The following is a 7,319-nucleotide window of genomic DNA, read 5'->3' on the forward strand; positions in this document are numbered from 1 at the left end:
TTATGAGAAAATGGACAAAAGCAATGGTAATTTGCTGAGCTTTTTCATTTTGGATCAGTTGGTGAGAACAGAGAGAGGAGGTGATTGGGTTAAGAAACTGAGAACCCTTGAATCCAAATATATCATAATGCTCCAGACAAAGAATCCTGTAGGGTTGAACAATGAAGAGGAAATGTGGGTGCACATTGGGTAAATGAGAAATATCTCCCAAATTTTACCATTACAGCAGGGAAATACCGGTCATTCTGTAACCCAAACCTCTTCCCTTTCCCACTTCTCCTAAGGAAATTCTCTAAATTCGACCTGCAGAGAAACTCTTTCCCTAGTCTTGATAGGTCACGTAACATATGTAGCATGAAATAGCCCATCCAGGGCATTATCATTCAACCACACGTGACAGAATGGGCATAAATATATAGGCCAAACACCAGTACATCTATAACGTTATTAATAAGAAGCTAAAAGCCCATTTAGGGCTTGATTGAGGGCGAAATATTAATTTATGAGTATGATATAATACTTAGGAATAATGAGACATTGAGTCAAATAGCCACATATGTATGAAATGTAATGTGAATAATGCTTCTCATATACGTGAATGATGATGTACTTAGACATTGTAAGATGGCCGCTGCATAGCAATGAATGAAATTGAAATGCCTTCTTTTATGTTGTTTTTAATCATGTGACATGGTGTCATGGAGAAACTTTATTTAAACACAAAAAATGTCTCAGTCAGTCAACACTGACGAAGGCGGCAACGCCGAAACGCGTTTGTTGACTTGGCATATGTGAGAACGCTATGAACAAATATGGCAATGGGACTACAAAGAATGCCTGGAGTGTCCTTAATTGAGGAGCGGTTCTGAAGGATCTGAACTGTGTGTTTGACGATATATATATATATATATATATATATATATATATATATATATATATATATATATATAGATAGATATATATATATATATATATATATATATATATATATATATATATATATATATATATATATATATATATATTTATATAAAAAAAATATATATTACGTACTGGCGGTTGCCAGTAGGTATATATAGTTAGGATTTTTTTCCTATGGGATTTCTGAAAATTCTATGTCGAATACCTTTGGCGTTTGTGGACGGAATTGGCTGAAATTTTCAGGAAAATGGCACAATTTGTTTCTGAGCAGCCCCTGAAAATTTGGGGGGGGGTTCGTCAAGGGGGGGCCGAGAAAAAAGGGGGGTCCCAAAACACGTTTTTCCCATTCATTTTTCCATAGGGCGGTTGGAATCACTTTTAGCTCGAACGGCTGAATGGATTTACACGAAACTTGGCAAAATTGTAGATATGGTTTGCCCGACGTGCCTTTGCTATGTCTTAATATATGTGCTCCAGTGGATTTTGAGAAATTAAGGTTTTTAAAAACAGATATATCTGTGACAGCGTCCCGGTTAGCGCCCCGGTTCACGTACCTGACGCGTAACTGAACTTCACGAGGAGAAGCGGATTGGCTCCCCGGTGACTGTGAACATTCTAAACAGTCCGGAGCGGCCGCCATCTTGTGTCTCGGTAGGATCGAGACACAAGAGGTGGCAAAAACAAAGGGGGAAATTAGCATAAGGGGCAGAGTACATCCTCCCTGACCCCCTAGGTTTGATGAGGGGGCTTTAAAAGGGCCCCGAGGGGCAAAAAATAATAATTTTTATTATCGGTTTTTTTGCGGGGGAGCGCTCGGTACGCGCACCGGGAAGCGGTCCGGGGAGCGTAATATAGGGAAAATAGAATGAAAGAATGTTCAAATAATGTATGTATATTGATTGTACTTTTTTTTTTTTTTTTTTTTTTTTTTTATTTAAGTACCAACATGTAGGTACCAAGGCAGAGTCTAGAAATAAAAATTCACCGTTTCCTTTGTAGATATCTTGCATGTTGTTTCAGAAGTTATTGTGGTATATGGAATTCATAGCATAGTCTGTGAGGAAAGCAGAAAGAATATGGAGGCAGGAGATGAAAAAGAGATGTTAAATACACATTGGAGATAAAATAGTGGGAGAAAGGAAGTAACTATGAGCAAACTTACTATGTTACACAAAAAAGTTGCACAGTATATTTAAAGTCTGACTTTACATTATAATCAATTTGGTACTAGTTTAAAAAAAACATATAAAAATGAATAATGTCTCAAACAATTTTTGAATTATTAAATATAAATTTATTTCTCAGATTCGTTTTCAAAATTTAAAAGAACTTCTAATATTTGATTGTCAGAAATGTCCTCATTTTAAATCAGGAAATCTACTGATTCTACACATTGAAGTAGTTCATAGTCCCGTGATTCATCCATGAATTCTGAGTCATTGGGTTCAATAACTTTATCTTTGTTGCTTTCCAGAACAATTTCGATGGTATTTTTTTGCTCTCCTTCCATTTTTGTGCTGTAATTTGAATTTAAAAAATATATATCAGTAGAGATAGGGCCTGTTGGGTTTAAGTTCAGACAGGTAGTTTGGTTTTTTTAACAGTGATTTTATCTTTGGGCAGTGTATGGTATCAGAGTGGAAGTAAAAATATAAAAAAGTGTATGTGATAAAGCCTAAGTAAATTCATAATTATACAAGACAAGCCTAACTCCATCCATAACTATAACAGAGAAGTCTATCTTATTCTATAACTATTACAGAGGGATAGTATATAACTATCAGAAAATGTTTTCCTAATTAACTTAAAGTGCACAACATACTTCAGTTTTTAAAATAACATCTTACCTTTCAAAAAGAAGTTTAAGTTGTCAGTTGAAATGCACTTGAAATGTACTTCAGGAAGTAGTAGTCAAAATGGCTGTGTTTCTCTCTCTTTCTTTATATATATTCAGGTACATAACCAATCAAATGTCATGAAATAATAGAAGATAATGAAAGTAGCATTTTAATTGGTTGTCAATTCTAACACTTCATAAGTGATTTTGTTAGGTAATTTACCTCAGGATATTTAGTCAGGCCTACAGCATAATTTTCTCAATGGAATTCCATCAAATTTGGGTAAATGGTAGGGACTGCTATGTAGTAGGGCCTATTCTATATTTGATGAAAGTGTCTCTAGTGGTTTTTCTGTAAATTACTTTCCCACCTTTTTTTAGCGAGCGCTCACCGGTGCGCGCCCCGGTACGCGAACCGGCAGCGTTACGGGAGTCCTCCATTTTGTGTATCGGTAGAATTGAGACACAAGATAGAGGAGAAACAATGTTCGGAATGGGCAGAAGGGGGCACGGTAGACACTTTGTGACCCTCTAGATTTTCTGAGGGGGGCTTAGGACGCTCATATAGGCAAAAAAAAAAAAATCGCGTGGGAAGCGCCCGATACGCGCACCGGTAAGCGAACCGGGGAGCGTACTTTGGTGAATTTTTTTTTAAAAAGTTAGAAAAAGATAAACGTTTTGAATGATCAGAGGTAGGGTAGCAATGAAAAGAGCTATTGGGTTCTGTGCCTAATTAAGGTACTTACAAGTAGGTTCCAATGCACAGTTTTAAATTCAGGAGGAATATTCTATTCCCCTCATCGGAGAAGTGCACACCATCTCCTCTGTAGATGTCTTGCATGTTGTAACGCAAGTTATTGTTGTATATTAAACCCATTGTAAATTCTCTCATGTAAGCAGAAACAGATTTATTCACATGTTTCCGTGCTTTCTCAAATTGTGGAAAAAATTGGTTGGACCACTTCCATTTCTGTCATTGGCATATATTGGAATATACCAAGGCAGTTTGGGGAAAAAGTGTCATCAATTGATGAAAGGTGTCCTTTAAAAGCATTTCCAGACCAACCCCAGTCATAGTCCCAAAATCAATTCCACCACAGTGCACTATTAAGAGGTTAGGGTTTGGCAGATGCATAAAAAAAATATATTACAAACATATAAAATATATTTTTCATTTAAAAGAATAATACATTTATCAGTTTTTGATATTTGCAATAAAAAAACCATTGAAATTCACTGAAAAAGCCATAGGTTATAGACCATATATAGTTAGGAATTAGCATTTACAAAACCTTGAAAATTCACTGAAAAAACCATAGGTTATAGACCATATATAGTTAGGGATTAGCATTTACAAAACCTTATTTTACTCACACAAAACCATTGAAATTCACATATATAGTTAGTTGCACTAACTATATATCGCGCACCCGCAATCCACTGCTGATGATGTCACATATTACATCAAACATGAGAAATGGGACCCCCTCAAACATGTAAATTATGGCCCTGGAACCGAGGGGAACAAGAATACACAAAGCTAGAAGGGTGTTCCTACAGTGGCCGTATCATTCAGTAATGTGTATACATCTCTAAATAATCAACAAAAAAGTGACAGAAGGAGATACAGTGCAAACAAAGTTCATTCAAAAAATATATATTTATTTATTTATTCTTTTTTATTTTTATATGAATATAAATTCATATGAATTTTATTCTTGATCAACGAATCTTCTATCTTTTAAATTCATAGGTAGTACATGGATTATTTGAAAAAATTAGTAAAGAACACAAAACAGTTCTAAAATCAATAACAAATTAGTAGTTCCCCTGAAAAACAATCATACACAGCAGCTCGCTCACGTGCTAACAGTCATTTTACATTCACACCACATACAAAGATGAAAAAGGAACTGGATTCCAATTAGCAAGATGACTACGCTAATGTGGTCCAAGGGCACCAAGGTGTAGTTGTTGGCCCTTGTGGCGGGTCTTTTTTGAATGAACTTTGTTTGCACTTTATCTCCTTCTGTCACTTTTTTGTTGATTATTTAGAGATGTATACACATTACTGAATGATACGGCCACTGTAGGAACACCCTTCTAGCTTTGTGTAGTCACATATTACATCATTCATGACATGGTCAGTGACATCACTGATGACATCTCAAATGACATCACTGATGACATCACTGATGATATCATTCATGTGATAATACCATGAACCTCTTCAGATTCTAATATAACCTTAGATACAATCAGTGTAAACAGACACTCACAGACTGTCACTCATCCATGGAGTTACTCACACACCTAGTCAGTCATGCAAAAAATCAATCACACCTCCATTTCCTCAACTATACAGTTATACACACCTTACTTATTCAAACATATACTAACACATATTTACTCTCTTATACAATCCCTGATACAAGTTGTGAGAAGTTGGCCCGATATGCAACGTTCGCTATTCTAGCGACCGCTATGTATCGTTCCAACGACCCTTATGGTGTTTGGTTGTAAGTCAACCTATAGACCAGCTATCCTAGTAGCGTGGATACGAGCAGTCTAAGGCTAAAGACTCGAGAGGGCGCGTTAAGCCAGCTGTTTACCACACATGTACCCCTTGAACACCCAGTGAAAGGACACCACGCAAGTGTTATGAAAATAAACAGTATATTTATTAAGAATCACAACAGCCCTGTACTCTTTATGAGGACAGGGTACTAAGCACAAACCAAATCTCTTTAGCAAATACTTCAAGTGCACAATTAAAACAAGTGTCCGAGGACACGGAAAGATTAAGGTCTCGGGCGGACCCAATAAGGCAAGTCGGAAGCGAGGGACTCAGGACCCTAGAGTAAGGAGGCTATGCAGGCACCGAAATGCCGAGTTACCTAGCCACGAGGGCTGCGGCTGCACAAGTCTTACAGGCGTCGGGGTCTTTGCTGACGAGCCAGGAGCCGGAAGAAAAGGAGTTGCTGGCCGGCGACCAGTGCTGAATAGTTCGTAGAGATCCAAGCCTGGATCGGAGATTGATGAAACCTGAAAGCAGAGGGGACCAAGTTCGTACTACTAGCCAGTAGTCAGAGGGTACCAGGAAGGCACCGGTTGGCCGTCACCTCGACCAGGTGAGTGGGCGACGCTAGGCTCTGCAGTCTCACGGACCAGGAGGCGTTGTCGGCGACCACGGTGGAGGTGCGAGCTGTCCCACGAAGGATGATGCTGTCGGCGTCGCTGGGCCCAGGATGGGGCAACAAGCCTTGGCAGATCTCAGGGCCACGTGGTGGGCCTAAGATGGCGTCTTGAGTGGACCAGGAGGGTCCGGGGTGCTTCTCGCAAAAGATGGAAGCAAGGGCCAGTCTGGAGCAACCAGACCAGCAGTGATGATTCTCGGATGTCGTCACAGAAGGGCACAAGCCAGCGGCTAGTGACCAGACAACGTGCTGAGCAGCGAGCAGAAGGGCCCCACGCAGATCGTGGAGATGCTGGGAGACTGCACTTCGGTGCTGGAGCGGCTCAGGGTCGGGGCTTCTCGGACCCCAGAGCACTCACCAGAGAGTTACCTCGATGGTCGTGCTGGTTTTAAGAGCGTGCAGGTTCTGATGATGGCCGGTCCCTCGAGGTCTCGTCGCACCCACAGATCACAGCTGAGCTGATGACGTGGGTAGAGGTCAGAGGTGCCAGGGAAGCCGGTTCTCGTCGAGCTGGGCCGTCGGATTCCTTGAGGAAGGACTTACAGCAAACCGCAGAGTTCTTAGTTGGTGCCCGCTGATGCAGGGTGACTACTCCTTAGTCACAAGGGAGAAATCTTGAGAAGAGTCTTGAATGTCCTTTCGTAGAAAGTAGTTCTTGAATCAAAGATGATCTAATTTGGAAGGGTCCCCGCTCCGGTCTTTATTCTAAAGAAAGGGGTGGGTACATGACTAGGTCCTGCCCTAAGGGTGGGACCAGGAAGGGGGGTAGTTACACCCCTCTCCCCTGCCGGACTTTCCCCAGGCCAGGGCTGTCGCCCCTGGAACTGGTTCTAACCGGCAGATGCGTAGTGAGCACCGGGGTGCCACTCCGCAGTCACCTTCTCGCCAAAGCCCTACCTACCCAGAATACACAAACCCCGTCTGGGACGGTGCGAACACCGCCCCCGACAGGAAACCCTTTGTCCAAGTGCTCCTCGCTGGAAGGACTCCCAGCAGCAGGAGGTCAGACTCGTGTCTGTGGTGGCAGCATCCATTTTGTGAAGCTGAGGCTTCAGTTAACTTTAACCGGGGTTCACAGTTACGTACATGTCGTGTCCCTCTAGAAGGGTGGAATGCTAACCTCGTCGCCAGCATTGGTGAGAGGGCAGCACCCCGATTCGTATGACACCTTACTCGACATGCCTGGATAACGCGACACCGGAGTTACCGATATGGTACGCGTTATCATGGAACAGCTATTGGGTCTTGATTCCGCAAGCTGCAACCGGACTCGGCTCGGGCCTGAACCTAGCTCACACGAGCCCACGCACTCTGCCTTCAGGATCGTTAAGGCCTGCCATAGGAGTGACTGATAGGAACTCGGG

Source organism: Lissotriton vulgaris, unplaced genomic scaffold, assembly GCF_964263255.1.
Source record: "Lissotriton vulgaris unplaced genomic scaffold, aLisVul1.2 SCAFFOLD_773, whole genome shotgun sequence".
NCBI lineage: Eukaryota > Metazoa > Chordata > Amphibia > Caudata > Salamandridae > Lissotriton > Lissotriton vulgaris.